Raw genomic sequence first — 21,815 nt, 5'->3', positions numbered from 1 at the left:
ACTGTGCTAAGTAAATCTTCTATATTGCTATATTAATTAAAGAAAATTAATGAAGATTAATGATTGTGCTGATAATCCCACCCTGGATCAGCAGCACACACACCCAAAAGCTGTTTTGTTACATTTCAGCAATAAATTTAATGTCCACTGCCTGCTATGAAAATAATGACAGTGGCTGCAGAACAAAATATAAAATTCAGCAGACATATTTTCTAACAATAGAAAAACACAGTTTGAGACTACCACAACACAGCAGCCCTATACTGCTGCTCCACAACTGCTGGTATTTTAATACTGTGTTCTGGGATGGGTATTGCTTAGATTTCATCACTGCCAATGATCATCTTTCTGTGTGTAAAAAAGAAATGTATGCCTACACAAATTTTCAGCATCACTGCAACAGTTTTATTGTCTCTGAATCTGAACACTGTGAAGAAAACAGATTCAAGTGACTCAGGTGTGTAAAAACTGTACTGCTGTGAGCTTGATATCACTGTTTTGCAATGCATAGCTGTCATAAAAAAATATTTCAGCAATGATAGAATTGTTAAGCTTGGAGGCATATTCTGATTCTGCTGGATTGCACAGCTTGATGCTGGTTTTCAGTTCCAGCGTGTTCACAGCATCGTTTTTGATTGAAGGTTTAAATGCAACACGAATAAATAAAATAACTGTCTCTAGTTCCAAAGGCCTGGAACTTATCAAATGACAAACATATAAAAAACAAACAAGCAAAAATTATCATCTGGTATGACTGTTCAATAACTTTACGCTAGATGTATATTGGTAAATGACCCTTCATCTATTAGTCCTGTTTTACAATGTAAAGAAAAAGAGACTTTTATCAGGACACATGGACGGTTATCATAGAAAATCATGTAATATTTAAACCCATGTAAAGAGTTATATGCACAAAAATATTAGACGTGCACATGGGCACAGAACTAGCACATTCTTAGTTCTTTAAAAATCCCACGTGTGCATAAGGATAAGGGTCTCACTTAGAAATGTCCTTCCAGCAGCTGAATGCAGAGGTACCTCATATTGGAACACAAGCTTTGTTTTTGTTTTGTGTCTCTGCAAAGAAAGAGTGCAGAAGCGTGACAAGCTGCTAACATTTAGGCGTTCTACCGTGGCTGCAATCAGCCTGAAACAATATAGGCACGGCACAGTGATTCAATAGCATCAACCTTATTCCAGTGTAACTTTAAGGGTACTTTCTGAACACATTTTGCAGGGGAGGACTCAAAAAAAAAAACAAAAAAAAAGAAAGTTAACCCCGAGGATTCGTGACGTGCGCTGAATCTGTTTGCCAACTTCCCTGCCTTTCTATATTAGTATCATACTGCACAAATCAAGGAGCTGAGTGCCTCACTTTCCATGTTAAATTTCTCTTAGCTATTTTGAGAGTCATGCTCCTCGTGCGTGTGTGCGTGTGTGTGTGTGTGTGAGACAGCAGGCTGATGTGTCCTATTTCCATTCAAAACTAAAAAAAAAAAAAAAGAAAAAAAAAGAAAAACTAAAAAGTTTGTGGTTTATTAATATTTGTATCCACCCAAACAAGAGAACAGGTCTCTCCCTTCAGCATGAGATTTACCCTTTCTGCATTAAAATGAATTTCCAATGAGAAGGCTTCAATCTGACTGTTTCTCAGGCTGAATAATTGCTCTGAAAGACGCTGAGATTAAATATCTTGGGTGTCTTTGACCAAAAAAAAGTGGCCTGCCACTGTTAATTTGAGGAGCTATGCTCTGCCTGTCTCTGTGTGGTATTCCTGCCACTTTCCAGTAATACATTTTTGAAAAGGCGCAGCTATATGGGCACTTGAATAATTCATAATTCTTACTGCATGGGGGAAATTACTTATTGATGTGGATAGGTATCCCTGGATCACATGGTGAGAAAGTTTGTTTTTTTTTTTTTTGTTTTTTTTAAGTTTTAAATCTGCTGGATGAATTAATGGGGTTCTGCAAACTGCAGATACAGGTACTCACACAGGTAAACATTTAATGAAAAAAAGGACAGTTAGTGACAGTTTCCATTTCCAGGTGTGTCTTATGTGCAGATATAGTATTAATGAACTGGACTTGACATGAAGCCTTCAGCTCTTTTGTCGTCCCCCGTGGGTCTCGCTTGTTTGTTTCAGTTTTCAGAATCTGCATTATGTGTGCAACACAAAGCTTTTTTTTTTTTTTTTTTTTTGCATATTTGGCCCTCTGTGGTCTGAGCCATTCAGAGGTGGACTTTCTGCTGTGTTTCAGTTCACTGACCTGCTGCATAAACCAAGTCTGCTTGAGCTTCAGGGCACACATCGATGGCCGGACATTCTCCTTCAGGATTTTTTGGTAGAGAGCAGAATTCATGGTTCCATCATTTACAGCAAGTCGTCCGGGTTCTGAAACAGCAAAGCAGCCCCAGACCAAGTCTTCTCTATTTGTGAATAACGGCTCTCACTGTGGTTCACTGGAGTCACTAGAAATGGCTTTGTGACCCTTTCCAGACTGATAGATGTCACTGACTTTGTTTCTCAGGTGTTGCTTCAGATCGTGGCATGAAGTGATGTCTTGATTCAGCAGGTCTGGCAGTAACCAGGTTAGTGGAATTAAACTCAGCTTTCCAAAAAATGTGGTTATCACACAGTTAATTCATGATTTTCCCTCAATAAATGAAATCATTTAAAAACTGCATTTTGGATTAGATTAGATTAGATTAGATTAGATTAGATTAGATTAGATTAATCCTTTTAGGAAGATTCCATCAGGGAAATGAAAATATGCAAAAATCTAAGAAATCAGGAAGGTGACCAATTTTTCACAACACTGTATATCCCGACATTTTTAAAGTAGACTTCTAACTTTGATGTCGATCCCTGTTTGGTTGGGTTTAAGCATCTAAACTCAGCACAGACAGGTAAAGATCACATTATGGTAAATACTTGCACACCGTAAAGCACCCGAGGACATTTACACCCATGTTTATCACCACTTACAATGAATGCTGACTAAAAGGTAGTGAAGGGTTTTTACTGGTTACATGTACAGATCTGATCATGATCATTCAGTGGAGCAATAACAGAACTCGATTCAGTTGTTATCACATATATGACTCAGCGTACTATATATTGCATATTTTGCAGACTATGAAATTTAGTAGCCTTTGTTTTTAAGAAAAATTAAGACCAGTCTTAGACTGACAACCTGTCCAGGATATATTCTACCATTCATAGAAACTTATGTGGTGAGAGGAAAGGACACACAAACTAATTATGTGTCTGGATCTTTGCAGATTTAACCTGCGGAGGAGTCTGAGCGCCACCACAGAGAGAAATGCCCTTAAGTTTGTCTCGCATATTTCCGATTTGCTTGTTCTGGGAAACTCATTTTTCATCTTAACCTTTTCAGTGCGTCTGCCCCGAGTCTTTTGGGAAGCTCATAACAGAAAACACCTCATTCAAAACCCTGACATTTGCAACAAACACCTGGGAACCGATCCTTTTTTAACATGCGGCTCAAAGATAACAATAGTAACTTGAAATATTGTTGTTTATGAAATATTTCTGTCTTAATCAACCCATTTTTTTTTGTTTTGTAATTGAACCCAATTTCCCATAAGCCCTGTACCTTAATAACATCATTTTTATGGTTTTCTTCCAAATGTAATGTTTTCTGCCTTTACTAGAGGGAAACAGGAAGAAAAAAAAGAACTGAAACGCAGCACAGCTGATAATTTTCTTGGCTTCCTTTTGTTTCTTTGTTTGTATGGATGCTTGGTTTATATATTATATTATATTATACAGTATATATATTTGTCAGATGCTGAATAAGTGACTGCACTGTTCTAAGTGTCTACAGACTAATATGAAAAAGAGGTCGTATAATGAAATGGAAGGAGCTCCATTTCATGTACACTGAAGGCTCTCATTTGAAACGCACTGTTGGCACAGTCCCTACCTTGTCACTTAGATGGTGTGTATGTCGTGTATAATGCCACAGTAAAATAATCTTCACCTCTTTTCATAAATCTGCCTTACTGGCAGCAACACTGACAGTTCCCTTTTCTTTTAATTATGAAGAAAAGAGATGTTTGCATGCTGAAGAAGTCTCAAAAGGCATCGACACAGGGAGATAGTAGCAGCCACGCTGTGACCGGAGACCACAGAAAGTCAACGACACTCTGCGACTTTAAGCAATCAACTAAGCGGCGAGTGATTAAAGTGACTACCAGTGAGAGGGACCGATTGCTATATGACGGTAAATACATTACAGTAGATAGTTACCGAGGCAACAGTCAGATGCAAAGCACGATCACTTCCAGTGTGGACGTGTCTTTTAAATTGGGACTGCGCACCCACTCACCCACAGCTTGTTTTAAGGTGTATATGATGTGCTGGTTTGAGTTTTGAGAGAAAAAAGAATTTGATGCAGTCTGTAGCCAGAAACAAGGAATTATCTGTCCATGTCCTGTTCATATCATTTGTCTGCACCTCTGTTATTATATTTATATTTGTCGTTCCATTGTGCCGTGCTTTCTTTGCTCTCTCCGCCCTGAGCAGTCCACTTAAAGCATCAATATTTCTTTTGCTCTCTCCTGACTCTGCGGCTCTGTCAGAACACCCATATTGGCTTCTCAGAAAATGAACTAATTCAGCCAGCAGACAAAAGCTAAACAGAGAAATGCCAGTTTTTCTTATTTTGCAATAGGGACAATTTCAACTAAATTAGATCAAGTATTGTTAGAGACACCAGTGGATCTTTCTGCCCCCCCATGCTGATCTCCACCATCACCGACTCCCACCCTGCACTTACTGAATAGAGGCCGCACCTTTGAATTATAATTCAAATTGACTCTTGATAAATTGAAAGAGAGAGTGCATAAGTAGTGAGCATACAAATGCAGGTTATTCCACGTCTTACTGTCTCGCCCAGGAGCCATTTCCCAACAGAAACTCAGCAGAGGAATGAACATGTTTGTGGCTTTTTCTCTCAAGCCGGGATGAAATAATTGAATCAGTACGTGCTTATATTCAAATCTGGAGGTGCTTATTATCACAGTTTGATGTTTGACTGTGTCCTGGTGTGATGCCATTTGGCCAGCACATTCAGATACACAGATAGGCGTGTGCACACATGTGGACAGAAGGACCAATTACAGTCCAATTCCGGTGGATTGGTGAGGGCTGACGATTGGGTGCTACCCGCAGCTACCAAACAATATATTACACTGACAGAAACACCGCCCGTAATAGAAGGAGCTTAGATTACTTCCACTTCTTTCTTCAGTATATTGTTTAAGGCAAACAAACTGTTTAGGGTGATCTCAGCAGACCGTTTGCTATTTAGAGTGAAGAAAAAAACAATGTTTGATAAAAAATTTAATCCATATATAAATTGAATACATTAGAGCTTTTATCACCCAATCCAGAAGCTGCAGTTTGTTATCCTCTTTTAAGCATTATACACAATACCTGTACAAAACCAAACAGCAAAGCAAATAGTTGGCAAGCTGGTAGAGCCTGAACCAAAGGTAAAAAAATAAAAGAGAGAGCAGATAATGTGCTTATACAGAAGTCTGAGAAAATTACCCTTTGGCTCCTTTGTCAGTAACCTCAGTTAACACTTTCCTGATTAGTCTCAGTTGGAAATTGGATGTTTTTCTAAATACAATAAGATGTTCATTTTGTAAATTAGCGTCACCATTAAAGCCAAAAATTCTTTACAGGGAGCGATTGCGATTAACAAAACGCCACCGTGTGAGCAAACGTCTCCTTCGGCTTCTCAGTCAGATGTTCTAATCCTTCATCACATCTGGTTTATAAACACCATGATGATGAAATCCTCAGCTCAAAGCTTCACAGCGGGATCTTACTAACCAATGGGTGAGGTCCGGGTAGATACATGCATCTTTTATATACAGTAACTGGGAACTACGTGGGCAGCACGGTGGCATGGTGGTTTGGACTGCTGCCTCGCAGCTAGAATGACATCTAGAAGGTCTGGGTTCGATTCCGCCTGGGCCTCTCTGTGTGGAGTTCGCATGTTCTCCCTGTGATTGCGTGGGTTTCCTGCCACAGTCCAAAGACATGCAGTTACTGGTTTTAGGTTAATTGGTCACTCTAAATTGCCCACAGGTGTCTGTCTGTGTTAGCTCTGCGACAGGCTGGTGACCTGTACAGCGTGTACCCTGCCTCTTGCCCTATGTCAGCTGGGATAGGCTCCAGGTTTATACACCTGTGGCCACGGAAGTGATCAGAACACCTGGATTCATTGATCTGAATGGCTGAGTAAATACTTTCGGCAATATAGTGTGTCTCTGAAGGATATTTTATTTGAAATGTGTCTCTCATTGCCTAATGCATGTTAGTCTAATATCCACTTCTCTTTTAAGCTCTGCTTTAGTCTCGACTAACTTCAGTCTAAGGTAGGCAGCTGTGAGAAATCCACTTCTCACGGCTGATGAAGACAAAGTTGATGAGACTGAACACAACTCATAAACCAAATACTCTGTGGTTTAAAGCAGAGAGCACTTTACAGATTTTTTTATATACACACAGCCTTCCATACCACGTTAAGCTGTAGTGGCTGTGACAGTGATTTTCTGCATTACTTTTGGGTTACTGATTCCACTGGACTACTTTCGGTATTGCTATGGCATTTGAAGGAAATGCACAAACACACATTCATGCAGCTGCTGTGCTAGACAACGTGCCTCGCAGTGTCCTGGAATCCTTAAAAAGTCTACACTCTGGCGGTTTGCATGTGTCCATTAGTTTACCAGTCCCCAGTGCGCTAAACATTAGGCTTACTGCCCAACAACACAATGTGCTAGAACTAACCGGTTCCTAACACAACCTGGGCACCGTCTGCTCTTATCCATATGGGCAATTTGTCTTCTGCCCTCACACTGAAGTGAAAACAAATGAGCACACACACACATACATCATGCACACTTCTCTGCCCCTTTCCCAAAACACCCCTGCCCTCATACCGCCTCTTCTAACCATTTCCTATCTTCCTGTTCTCACAAGCCTCTTTTTCTTTTAATTCCCTGCTTCCTTGTCCCTCTTCCTTATCTTACTCCTTACCCTTGCTCCCTATCTCCCTCCTTTGTTTGCCCAGGTAACATTTCAGCACACATACCCCCCTTCAGATGTCTCGATGTTCACTATAGGGAAATTCTTTTCTCTGATGTTTTCGTAATCCTCCTCTAAGTAAGCCATTTGGCTTCTGCTATCTCTGCTGAGGAATTTATTCCGCCCAAAGATTTGTCCACGGATCATAGGAGGAGAGCGTAAGCCTGAACAAAGCAAATATAATGCAGCAAAGTCATGATTTCAGCAATATCTTTAGGCCATACGTGAAAGGGAAACAGGAAGGAAAGTTCTTTCTGCATACTGAAAGAAATTCCCGTGGTTGGTTTCGGGAATTCTTAAGGAATGATTCATGACAATTATAATTCTATGCATCAGTTTCTGACACAAAGTTGTGATGATCCTGACTAAACGGATAGAAATCGTTTTTGTAATTGCTCTTTCCTCTGGCAAATGTTTAAGACAGGCAGTAAAAACCGATGCCACTAAAATCATGCCTTGATATATCTGTTTGCCAAATTATGAGTCATGCAGCTTTGAGATACAGCACGGAGCAAAAACACTGTCAGCCAGTTGTATAACGGTACTAAAATTTCATCAGCGTGAAAACGCCAACTGGGGCTTGTCTGGAGTTTGTTGCCAGTGGTTACGTTGATCACAGGAACATATTACTAAACAAAAGACGGCACCGTTTCCCTCGTTTAAAACGGGGTGCATGCAGAAACAAATGCTTAATTCTTCTTAGCTAAAAGTATAGCATTATTAACATGATGGCAGACTCCACACTGAAACATGTGCAGCGGATTTCCTCAAATCTGAAGAAAATGAGAAAAATATGGCTGGCTTAAAGACAGAAAAACGATGACAGGCAGCCAAACTGAAATTGGCAGCTGGCCATCTAAAAAGATAACTTCAGTGGTAATGATGTTTTCAGACTCCACATGAACTGATCCTCCACCTCCGAATAAGAAGCAGCAGCGCACAGACTACAGAGTCATCCCAAAATGTTTCTGGAACGAAATCACTGAGAGCTTTCTCACAGCTCTAAAAACTCACTGCAGCGATGGAGAGCTTTATCTTTGCTTTTTATGAGCATAAGCTGATGAGATGGTTTTAACTGTCTGATTACGTGACTAAAGATTCAATGGCTTTCAGTAAAAACTAGGTTGTATAACGGGGATGGGTATTTCTAGGATTTTATCAAACCTTTCAACAACTTGTGCTCAGCACCAGTTGCAGTGTATGAACTTTGGTTGTGTCATATTGGATGTGAGAGATACTTGCCAACTGATGCCATTACAGCAACTCCACGTCTTTGGTTTGTACTGCTGTTTGCTGTGAAATTGTTTTCTGACCCATATAGTATGGTTATAGCATAATGTAAGACATAACTGAGAAAATATATGTAAAACACACTGTAAACACTGATCAAGCATAACATTATGCCCACTGACTGGTAAAGTGAATAACACTGATTACCTCTTTCTAAAGGCACCTGTTAGTGGGTGGGATATATCAGGGTGCACGTGAACATTTTGTCCTCAGAGCTGATGTGTTAGAAGCAGGAAAAATGTGCGAGCGTGAGGATTTGAGTGAGTTTAACAAGGACCAAATTGTGATGGCCAGATGACTGGGTCAGAGCATCTCCAACCTGCAGCTCCTGCAGTGGTCGGCATCTAGTAAAAATGGTCCAAGGAAGGTACAGTGGTGAACCAAAGAAACAGGGCCAGGGCTCACTGATGACTTTTTTCTTTTCCATTTGTGTAATTATGTTAAAAGGAATGTAACAATTATGAGATTATGATCGCAGGCAAAGATTTTTCCGATCAGGTTGGCGAACTTCAAAAGAGAGAATTAAGCATTTCTGTCAGATTCCAAAATATTTTTCCTCTACTGGAAAGAGTTTGAATTTTATAAATCAGATCACACAAATAAGAAGACTTAGTACTCCTCCTGGAAGCTGCCTCTTGGCTTTAGTCTGTCTACATATATTTTCACTTCCCTCTATTTTATATTCACATGGGAACTCCCCTCGGGTTCAAGCTACCTTCCCAAATCCTTATGCCGGCTGCATGGTGCCAATCATTAATCAGGGTGTTTATTGCCCCACTTTGTGGCAGCTACTCTGTGCTGCCAACATTCCAGCACTGCCTGCTTTTCAAAGTGTTCTCAACCTTGCTTGGCCAAAGAGTATGATATGACTTGGTGCCCTGGAGCAATGGTACTCGAGTACAATCCAGCACAGCTGATAAATGGGAGGGAACAATGACTAAAAATACACTGAGTGGAAAATAGTTGAAGATGCATTTTCTAACCTACATCCTTTAGAATTTTTTATTTGTCTTATGATCCCAAATGCATGTCAGTACTGATATTTATCTGCAATAAGCTAATATTTGTTTAAAAAAAAAAATAATAGAGACAAAATATCCACAATAATCCGACATCCTGTTTTAATGGGTTCATGTGTTCAGAGGGTAAACTGAATTGTGTTCATAACAGCAGAAAGCCAACATGACTGTGAGTGAGTTGCTTATGAAGCTCCAAATGCAATCAGATGTTCATTGGAGTGAAGGAGGCGACACTTGGAGAGAAGTGCAGCATGTGCTGCTGCGGTTTTCTGAGTAAGTGTGTCTGAGAGGGGGGGTGGAGAGCGTTTTATTCAGAAAACCTAATCTTTTGATGATGAAAAAAAAAGGAAAATATTGCCCAGATTTCGATTCCATGAGTGTTGCATCTAAAGTAATCTTCTCTGATGGAAAGCTCCTTTTGATATTTTATTGTCTCTGTGAAGCTCCGACTTCTGTTTCTCTCCACATCGCTCTGTTTCGGTGAGGCACACATGCAGCTGTACTGCTGCGTGATTGTTCTCACAGCCGCTCAGTAAACTACGGTTTTTTAGGGTTCTAACAGGAATGTGTCACAAATAAGAAATGCAGTTTCCTCACCTCTTTACCTCACTCACTAATGCATTTTTGTTTTAAAATGAAGTGCATAACTATTGTTCTTTTAGTCTAGCACCCACACTGTGCCAGAGCTTCATTATGATGTGTCTTTGCAACAGTTTCTCTTATAAATGCTTTTTTTTTTTCTTCTTCTTTAGTGTTTTTGAAGGTTTTTTCTCCTTGCTGGGTGCCTCCTTTGTTTCCTCTGTCTTTGTCTCACTAGCTTTGTTTATTCTTAGTCTCTGTTTCAGTTTGCTTCTTGTTTTATTTTGAAAGTTAGTCCCTCCTGTGGCTTTCTGCGCTTTCACTTCCTTCCTTTGTTGTTTCCTCCCTTGTTAGTGTTCTCCTGTACCTTATTACCCTTCACTGCCAGGTGTGTATGGTCTTGGTGTGCAATGCTTCATTTTATCGTGTCCGTCCCTGAAATGTGCTACAGTGCTGACAGTCCTAAATCTTTTCTGGACAGTGACTGTACTTTTGGTTTAAAATGAATGAAACAATGAACTTTAAGAAGCTCATTGTGCATTTTTTTTCCTGCTTGCAAAATTTAGTAATACATAAATTTCAGTATAGAGTTAAAATTAACCATAAAAAAAATCAATAGAGTATTTTTTACTACTCATACACGTTTTTTGAAAAGTTGTGATGCAGGTTTTATTCGTGACTCACGGGTCACCACTGGAACCCATTGTGATTGCTGCATCTGAAAAGAAAATGCAAGTTGCAACTTTTGAGAGCAACTTTTAAGCCTTTTTTGGAAGTCAGAAAACTTTAGGTGTTGTAGCCCTTGAAATTTGGAGTTCTTTGTGAACTTTCAGAGCAGAAGAACTCGGGCCTTTCAGCTAAGACTTCTTTCTGCATGTTTTTTGTTATTATTATTATTATTTTAAACCAGATAAAGGCCAAATGGAATGGCGTCCTGATTCTCACCCACTCACTCAAATATATTTCTCTTTCTCTGTCTCAGTCTGCCTGTCAGAAAGGTTCTGTTTGCTCGGTATGTTCAGCAGTCAAACCTCGTTTTAATGGCAAATATTATAGCTCACACTGAAGGTTAATGTGAAATCTCATTTGAAGTGATTCAATTTTTAAGGACAAGGTCTCTTTCTCTTCACCTGCCTCTTTGCAGACACTTTATTTCACACAATTGCTGCTGGCTTCATTTTTATAAAGGTAATATATCACTCATTATGACTTTTTCCCTGAGTACCAGTGGCTAATTCATTACACCAGTCCCTGGTGTAGTCCTAATTTTTTGGATGAATTCTGCAGTACACTGAAAAGCTGACACGACTAAAGTGTGTTTCGTAATCAGGGACAGTGTTTGCTGATTTTCTCCTGTGCTTTGATGTCGATATTTTTTTTGCACAAAGAGTCATTCACAGCCAAAACCCACACAGAAATCAAAAACGTGTAATTATCTGAAATATACACCAAAAAAAAAATAAAAAAATAAAATAAATACATTTCTTTACACACAAAATTTATCATCTGGTAAATTTCAGTCTTGTAACCATACATTAGTCCACACTTGTCATTACAACCACAGCAAATATTTATTAAAGCTTAATAAACTATGAACTTAGCATTTAATAACAATGGTTCTTTTAAAGCGCTACCAAGTATCGCACCATTTGTGTGTATGCTCATATGTACCCCAGACTCTACTGAGAAAACTGTGCACTTTATTGTCCATCAGCATGAGCTGTTTCTCAGTAAGTGTGATTGCCGTTCTTGAATGTGATGTTATTCAATCAAATCTAAATGTTGCTTCTCATCCAAAGAGCAGTTGCACTGCTCCTTTGTAAAGGAACAAAATTCAACAATAATTTCAAGATGACCAGGTTCAAGTTGTACCCCAAAAATTAAATAAATATTTAGGAAATTTACTTAAGCCTACACGTTACATCAGCGAGGGAGCCAGAGCTCGTGGTGTCTAGCAAAGTTTCAAAATTACAGTCTAATTACAGAAATCAAATCTTTATGTTTCAATTATTTTTAGCTTTCACTAAACACACTGAACCCACAGGAAAAGAACACACACAGGAAATCCATGAATACATTTACATATGACGGTCTTGTTTGCAGTCTGTTCTTCTGACAGCAGCATATATACAAAAACAGCCATTTGTCTTGCTTTTTTTCCCCCATTTAAATGTTTGCATAAAGTCGAATTCTCCCTCTGCATTACAGTATGCCTGTTTTTTTTCTCTCTGCTTCTGTGTACATTTGAACCCAGTTGGTGTTTTAAACCGGTGGTAATGTACACAGCAGTTGGTGCTTCTTTTGTTTCATCCCTTTATGGAACTGAGAGGTTAACATATCAAACAACCTGCAAAGACCCTCGGCTTTTGTGTTTGTTTATGTGTGACGGGCTGGGTGTGACCCACATTTGTTTGACGCCGATCTGTAGGAGTTATGTTGGTCAGACACTACAGCACACATGAACTCACAATACACACTATGTGCCCAACAGGCAAGTGTTCCCCGCCGTGCAGGCTGTTGCCTCCTGACTGTTTCCATCACAGAGCCACAGGCCTGTTTCTGCCCCGCTGCTCTGTCCACGCTAAGCTGTCTGCCTCTCTGATATTGTGGACCACAGAGGAAAAAGCCCAGATGCCCCGCAACCACTCTGACATTCCACACAATCACACACACATACATACACACACACACACACACACACCCTCCACCCCCACACAGTGTCTCATCAGCAGCTAATCTATCTCAAGTCCAACACAAGTAGAAGTGAAAATTAAGCAGAACCCCTGTCTGTGTCTCTACAAGAACTGCTTGACAGCTCTTCTTTTGTCATTTCAGACAGATGAAAATTGAAAAGAGCGTGATTATTCCATAATGTTTTGTTCTTCTGCAGCCTGATTCAGCCAGATGAGACTTTGCTCGAGTTTGAGGTGGTGGAGAATCTGATTGGATAAACAACAACAACACCGGTTAATGTTGAAGTGATTTCTTCACTCAGTTTGTACTTTAGATTGATTTTGGCATAAAACGTCAAGCAGCACAATAGAGATTCATTCTGTGAGGCATTATTTAACCCCTTTGATTTTCAAATTGACTGCCACACGTCGGGGTCCTAAATCGGTTACTGCTGTAGAAAATAAAGAAAAATGGAACGGCGGAGCTGTCTCAGCCCGGTGCCGCATCCACCAGACCATTTATTTTGAATATCGGTAAAATATGCAGATACGTGTAACTATAATGAATAAATCAATATATTTAACCCATCAGAATGTTATTAATAGGAGGTATGATATCATATCAAAAGTACACATAAGAAAATTTGCAAATAATTGTGCAATCACAATTATGTGATTGGTCAGTTCCAGTGAGTGTCCATCATTTTTCCTGAGCTTATCATCACCAAAACTCCAAATGGTTTCTGCCACTTAAAAATAATAAATCCACCCAGTCTAAAAGCAATATTTCCACATTTCACATGGAATTCAAACCCCATTCCTGAAAGTCCCGTGTCTGATCCTTTCATGTATCTTTGTCACGCTACACTTTTGCCATACTTTAGCATTTTTCCTGGTTTGTGAAGCTATGGCACTGCAACTTTGTTACTGGTTATTTTGAATCATACCAGCAACATCAGTAACCCGATGACATCATACAGGGATAACACTAACACGATGATATCAGATACACAACAGCATCCACTCCGTGACCTCAGTCGCCGATAGTCGTCGAGCTTGTTTCGAGGCTGCAGCAGCTGATGTAACTTGTGCGACGATGAGATTAAAGGATTTAACAGATTACGGTTAGCCCAGGAAAATGTGGCTAACATGTATTCCCATCTCCATTACCCCTGATTAAAAGCTAATGAGAGCAGCCAATTTTATTCTTGCTCTGTGGAAAACTAATGCAGAGAAAAGCCTGCCAGCGCTTATTTTCCTTAATGATAATCAGATATTAGCATTAGTAAGGTCACAGGAGTACAATTAGAAACAAGAGAGAAGTGCATTTTACACGAGGCAGACTTGCAGTGTTTTCTGTGTGACTTTTTTGCAGGCTTCCTTCCTTTTTCAATGACATGCAAAATTAACGGGACATACAGGAATAATTAAAATCTAATTGCACCATTATGTGTTTGATCTGGACCATCAGTCTTTTTATTCCTCTATCCATTGTTCTATTATATGCATATTATCTTCACCATCACTAATCAGATTCTGGAGAATGTTCATGAAATTATGGTCCTCGTTACACTGATTAGCATTTCTATTATTGCGCCGCAAAAGTTTCTTAAAATATTACAACAATATGACTTTAATTAAAGACAAAAACTGAAAAATAAACTGGACTGAAAGGAAAAATGGGACTCGATGTTGATTATGAGCATCTGGATTCAGACTAAAAGAAGACTTTTGTTCTTGCTCTGTTTTCTTGAAGCAGTGCTGCTGCAAGGCCCCTCCTGGCCTCGTTTCACCGCCGCTCTCATTGTTGTTGCACAGATTGGGAGGAAGTGTGCCAGCGTTCTCGAGGAATACTTTGAGTCGGATGCGTTGGATGAAATTAAAGTACTTTGTTGTTGTGGGCGGTCAAACAAAAAGCAAAAACAACCCCAGAAACTGAGGAACACATTTACAAAGTATACACAGAGGGGTGGCAGGGGGGGCGATGACTCTTTGATAGTAAGGAGAGATGGCAGCCATTTCTGCCATAACAGGAAACTGTTACATATGACTGAATCATGATTATCTAGAACTATAAATACTTAAAGAAAGCGCCTCCACAAGACCAATGCAATATTTTTGTGTGTTTACAGAAGGCAATCTGGATCTTATTTGACTGCAGTTTTATTTTATTTTAGTTCAGACTCTTGTTGTTTTTATTGCTCTAACCACTCTCTGCTGTGTGCATGTTTTTAGTGTAAAGTTTTGTTTTTTATTTGTTTTGTTTGTTTTGTCTTGTTTTCATATGCATTTTAAACATTGTTACTTGTGTACACCACTTTGGCCAGTGTTTTATAAATAAAGTTGAGTTGATCAAAAAGTAAATGTTAGAATAGACGCAGTGGTTCTGAATGGCAAAGTCAGACACATTCAGAGGGCTGTGTCCAAATCCCACTAGCTCCACCTTTGAGCAGTCGGCCTATTGGGCCTATAGACTTTATTATCACAACCATGAAGAGGTTGTTAAGCAGTTACAGTCTTGGCCACAAAAGGCTGCTTATCATAAAAAAAAAGGTTTTAGATGTTTGAACTGCACAGCCAGTGCAGAGTAACCTTTTTACAACTTTCGGTGTTCTCCTCATGGTGGCCTCATTAACAGTCGATGTGAAAGAACACTTGAGGTGTTCATAGGTTACCCTGGGTTCTTCAGCAGAACCCCAGAATATTAAAAGACTTACCCTTTGAGCGATCCTTGCTGGCTGATCACTCTTAAAGAGGGTAACACTACTGGCCTTGAATTTCTTCCATTTGTACACAGCCATCTGTGGATTGGTGTAGTCTAAGAACAATTTTTAGCCTAATGAGCATCAACAACCTTTTTTATTTTAAGATTGCTAGATTGCCACGTTCTTTATATAAAAACAGGAGACTCCCTCATAACTGCTCGTCATTTCATCATTGGAAAAAACAAAAGAAAACATGCCATTCGTGTGATGTAATTACCCTAATATACCTTTCACCATGTGTTTCAAAATGTGGGTATTTTATTTATGCAGACATTTTTGAAGGTTTACACACTTTTTACTGTAAGTGCAGAAGCTAAACTCAGTTCAGAATATGACTTCTGGCTGTGGCTCAGGAGGTAGAGCAGGTCACCTACTGATCTGAAGGTCTGCAGTTTGATTCCTGGCTTCTCTGGGCTGCATGCCAAAGTATCCTTGGGCAAGATACCCCAAGTTGCTCTCCGACGCATGAATGTGTGTGAACGTTAGACAGTAAGTACTTAGCTTAGTTACTGATGGAAGTGCTTGTATGAATGGGTAAATGTAAACGTGTTGTATAAGCGCTTTGAGCGCTCAAACAGAGTAGAAAAGCACTATATAAGAACTAGTCCATTTACCATTCCCTTAAATTCTAATGTTTTCTTTTTACTCCATCCATTCTCTTCCACTTATCCTTTTCAGGGTTGCGAGGGGGTAGAGCTCATCCCAGCTGTCATAGGGCAAGAGGCAGGGTACCTCCTGTACAGGTCGCCAGCCTGTCAAAGGGCCAACACAGAGAGACAGACAACCATTCACACCTAGAATCACCAATTAACCTAACCCCACTAACTGCATCCGTAACAAGGCATTGTTTTTTTATGGAGTAGGGTTGTTAGCCCTACATCCAACCTCCAACCTGGAGGACCAGGTGCTGAGTTTTGTCTGGCCTCTACCCCGAGAGCTGCTCGGCTTGGTTAAACCTGCCAGGAGCTTAAACCGGCACAGGAGTTATGTCCTCGTGTGGCCTTACTGTATGTCCCAAGAGAGACGAGGAGGACTAAGTAAGTATTAACTGCATGTCTTTGGACTGTGGGAGATAACTGGAGTAGCCATGCAAACTCCACACAGAAAGGCCCGGGCCAAGCTGGATTTGAACCCAGGCCTTCTAGCAGTGAAGCAACAGCGCTAACCACCTCAGTGCCGCCTGTTTTCTTTATGCTTCAAAATGTAATTACAAATAGAGCAGGGAGAATTTTAAACTGTAAATGTCCATACATTGTACAGCATTGCTGTGGATGCATGAAGCAAAAGCATCAAAACAAAATCAAACAAAAGGCCCACAAAGGCAGCATAAAGCAATCCTCTGAACTGAACGGCTCACATGTTTCTTTTGGAGTGTGAAGCATTGCAACTGCTAACAACTTGGTGACACAAATGCAAACGGCCCGTGTTAATGCTAGCTTGTTCATATAGCATCCATGCCAAGAAAAAGAGAGAAAAGAGAAGCAGAAGCCAAAAAATCTACACAACACAGAACATTATGAGGGGGGAGAATCACCCAAAGACTGAGGCATATGACAACCTGTCCCACTTATGTCATAAAACTTTCACCTGTCATTTCACACTACACTTCCCCTTCATCTGTAAGTGACGCTGTCATTTCCATTTGAGTCAGGTTGATGCAGAGAGAGATGGGAAAGAGGGAAAGACAGCAGAGAGGGGGGGAAAGGGAGATGGATAGAGATAGAAAAACACTGTCATTCTATAAAAGAACAAGTTTAAGAGAGAATTTAACGCACATGAAAGGAGCGGGTCAGCTAAAAGAAATTTTGGTTATAAGGCATTTCAAACCTCCTGCTGTCCAAGTGACCAGAGGAGCAGCAGAGAGCTGAAAAAGAGAAGAAGCTGAGAGCCCAACAAGTCTAAAGAACTGCAGACCAGCTGGTGACAAATCTCCATACACCGTCACGGGGGGGCAGCTGCATGTCTCTACAAAATAGTCGCCATCCACTCCTATAATGGCCAAAGCAAAAAAATAAAAACGCCACCAGTGATTAGAATGGATCATCTTCAGGCAAGTCTACATTAGTGACAGAACAAATGGTGGTGACAGCTTTCATGGCTACGAGCTTGGAGAATCTATTTTTAAAGAGCTGGAAGGGAGGGGGAGGAAACGACAAAGCAAAGTAAAAAATCGGAATATAAAAATAGATGTAATCCAAGTCGAGGAAATCGAAATTCAAATTGCAGCCTCAGCGGATACACTGCGCATCTATCAATTCTGGTATTAAATTTGGAATAATGATAATGGTGACAGGGGCCGATATGAACTCTGGACCTGGCACAGGACTACACTGCATCATTTATAGAGCCTCTGCACATAGTGAGAAACCTCCTGGCTTGACGTACAATTTCCTCTCAGCAGGGAAATTAATCAAATAAATACAATTTGATAGGAAGCTTATCCAGACAACTAAATTTGCTTCCTCCATACAATTATGTGAAGTTGAAGACATCAATGGAAATGAGGAATAGATTTTTTTCACTGACGTGCTCTAAAACTATGTGCAGACTCTGTTAGGTAAGTTAGAACGTGCTCCTTTACTCATGGTTCACCTTCATTGTGCAGAATGACAGTTTAAAGCATGGAGGAGCCTTACAGGTACAGATACACCGACTCTTCCACAGGTGTTTTTGACCTGACTTAAAGGCATAAACTGTAAAAAAAAAAAATGCTACAACTGACTTCCACTCCCTTACTAACTTCTGAAACGATCACAAGTACTTTATAATAATAATATTAATATTTAAAAAGTATAGAGGAGTTTGGATGGTAATTAGACCAAAAAAACTTTTTGTGTGATGCCATCACAGAGCGCTAAAGCACATTCACAACAGCTCAGCAGCTCATTCAGAACTTAAACTCATACCTGCCCCATGTAAAGTTGGTTTTTGACACTACAGAAACTTTCGACTGCCCCACTATGTGGTTCATCACGTGATTGTGTCAAAACAAGTGCCTAATAAAAGCTGAGATAGCAAAGGCTACACTGGTTAACATTAATGCTGCCACTCAGGCTTCCTTTGGATATTATTTCATTATAATGACAAACATGGGCCGAGTTTCACAAAGTACCAATACATTTTAGCCTTTTCATAGGAAATCACTGTCAGCAGTGCAATACATCTGCACTGAAATTCAAATCAGTGCTGAATCACTGCAGCTAGTTGCAAATGAGCTAAGGGGGACATGCAGAGGGTTGGTGTGACAGAGGAGGATCCCACTGATAGGGTGACATGGACGAAGATGATCTGCTGTGGCAACCCCTAAAGGGAGCAGCAAGAAGAAGAAGAAGAAGAAGAACTCATTTGGTAGAAGAACAGCTACCTAATGGAAGTGCAGGTTTGGAACTCATCTTTTATCTGCTTTACTTGTCATGAGATATTGATCAAACAGACCATCAGCTGACCATAAAACTGCTTGTCATCCAATTGTCCGATTACTTTTGACCTGCTGAAAACGGGGGGGACTCTGTGTAAAATTGGCTGTAATTCCTGAACAGTTAATGCAATATTTTCTTCATTAAACCCTTAGATTAAAGCTGAATGTCTGCACCTAAACCCATCTTTGATTTAAAAGTCACTGTGGTGGGGTATAGAGGCAACGTTACAAAAATTGTGTCATTGTTTAAATACTTCTGGACCTACGTAATCATATCATTGCAGTTCTGAGGCTCTCCGTCAAATGGGTGCTGTTTTATACCCTAACTTCAGATAAGGTCATGGGTAATCTTTTGCCTACAGTTGTGTTGTTTACACAAGTAAACAACACAACACAGAAACAGATAGACAGGTGCCAGAGAAAGGCTTTGAGGACACTTCATGCTGCAGAGAAGAACTTCTAGGCTTTTAGGAGTTTAAAAAAAATCATCATCATCATCATATTAACAAGTCATACTTGCAGGACTAGTAAACAGATCATGCTAAATATATGTGGTCACTAAGCACCACTGTTACTGAATAACCTGTCAGGAAGCCCCAGCTAGAAATGTCTCTATGCAACAATCTGCTATAGTGCAGATTGAAAAGACCACAGCTGACATCTAATACCCTGAGAAGTGCAATGACTGAATCCTAGTGCTACCATCCATGGCTCCTTAAAACTGACACACAAAGTATTTGCTGTCCACAGCAAAATGCATCCATGCTGCACATGTAACTTTTTTTCATTTCGACTATCATTTTTCACAGGAAATCCTGAATGAAACATTTAAATTGGTGAATGGGGACGCCTCCACCATTCCCTGCTCATATTTCTACCATTTCATTTAGTTTGGAAGTGTTTCTGATGCTGCGGTTCTTCACAAGGCGACTTTTTAAAGTGCATTTTAAACATTAAAAAGAATTTTATCACTTCATGTTTTATTGGCTGAGCTGTCAGGAAAGCTGTAATTCTATGATATCTTTACACACACACACACACACACACACACACACACACACACACACACACACACACACACACACACACACACACACACACACACACACACATTTATTTATTTATTTTGCATATTTGTTTCAGATTATCAGACACAACATTAGACAAAAGATAACTCAAGTAAATACAAAATATAGTTTTTAAATGATGTCATTTATTAAGGAAAAACAGCTATCCAAACCCACATGGCCCTGTGTGAAAAAGTAATTGCCCCCTAATAACTGGTTGTGCCACCCTTGGCAGCAAGAACTGCAATTATTTGCAATAACTGGCAATGAGTGTTTAACATCACTGTGGAGGAAACTGGGCCCATTCTTCTTTGCAGATTTGTTTTAATTGAGCCACATTGGAGAGTTTTGAGGATAAACGGCCTGTTTAAGGTCACGTCAAAGCATCTCAATCTGATTTATGTCGGGACTTTGACTGGGCCACTCCGAAATCTTCGTTTTGGTATTTTTGTGCTATTCAGAGGTGGACTTGCTGGTGCATTTCAGATCTTTGTCCTGCTGCATAACCCAAATGTGCTTGAGCTTATGGGCACAAACTGATGGCTGAAAATTCTCCTTCAGGATTTTCACCACTGTTCCAGGTTTTCTCCATTTGTGGATAATGGCTCTCACTGTGGCTCGCTGGAGTCCCAAAGCCTTAGAAATGGCTTTAGAGCACTTTCCCGGTTCGTATGTGTCAATGACCTTTTCTCAGCTGCTTCTTTAGCTCGTGGCAGGATGGGTTGCTTTTTGAGATGTTTTAGCCTGCTTCACTTTGTCAGACAGGATCTAGTCAAGAGATTTCTTCACTCTGCAGGTCTGGCAGGAATCAGGCCTGAGTGTGGCGAATAAAACTGTTTTCCCTTAATAGATGAAATCATCATTTAAAAACCCCATTTTGAATTTACTCAGGTTATCTTTGTCTAATATCAAAATTTATTTGATGATCTAAAACATTTACATGTGACAAATGTGCTCAAAACATACACAAGCTCCATCCATCTGTCAAAATGAACCCTTTCTCATGTATAGCTGCATTGTACTGTCAGGATTTTAAAAAACTCTGTCCTGGCAGAAAAACTGCATTAACCATTCGCTCAGACACATATTTAGTCACTCTTTAAAAGATTTAGCTCAAAGCACATTTTATTTCATTAAATTAGCAAAGATTGCATATATCACACAGCAGCATTTTAGGCTCACTCTAAAATACGTTCCCCCCAAAGATAAAGACATAAAATGTGTCAAAAACCACTCATTTGACATTAATTAACTCATTAAATGTTGAAACTAGAGGCAAGAACTCTAATCTGCTGTAATTACTATGTGCAAAGGTTTCAGCTTCATGTTTATTTTCCTTTGGCCACGATCCTGTTCTTTCGTGAAAAGAACTTCACTGACTTTTCCCTTTTAGTCTAGGACCATGCTTAATCCATGAACGGGAAACCGGCCAATAAAGTACACTATTTTATACAGGACAGATTTTCATTTTTAAATGTTATTTTAAATTTACATTTAATTGTAGTGAAATGTCCTTTTTTTTCCTGCAGCTATAACTGTTCCAACTGTCCCCATAAATATGTTACAATTATCCCCAATATAGCACATGTTTCAATTTTGTATTCTAGCTAGCAAGAGCTATATTAGAATGAGCTTTTCATGTACATTTTTGACATACTAATAAAATTGATGTAATTTTAACTTCACAGTCAAAACTTTAGGCAGCAGAAAAAATCCAAAAGATCCAAAACGTAACTTAATTATGTCAAAATAAGTTTTGCCCTTGAGAATTTCAGAAGTGAAGCAACTTTGCAGTTGTTCCAAATCCAGAGAATCCTAATGAGCATGTGCAGAGTAAGTGTAATTACTCTGGCTTCCTTCTGCTTTGAGGAAATGA

At 39.7% G+C, this 21,815-nt stretch overlaps 1 protein-coding gene across 2 annotated transcripts in view; it reads right to left on the bottom strand.

Moving 5' to 3' along the window:
- The window catches only part of brinp2 (bone morphogenetic protein/retinoic acid inducible neural-specific 2), a 236,099-nt gene that overhangs the window by 119,668 nt on the left and 94,616 nt on the right, over positions 1–21,815 (bottom strand). The gene's annotated exons all lie outside the window — the stretch shown is intronic.

This window comes from Archocentrus centrarchus, chromosome 17 (assembly GCF_007364275.1).
Source record: "Archocentrus centrarchus isolate MPI-CPG fArcCen1 chromosome 17, fArcCen1, whole genome shotgun sequence".
NCBI lineage: Eukaryota > Metazoa > Chordata > Actinopteri > Cichliformes > Cichlidae > Archocentrus > Archocentrus centrarchus.
Note: the sequence above shows the minus strand (reverse complement) of the source record. Positions and strands in the feature narration are given on the sequence as shown.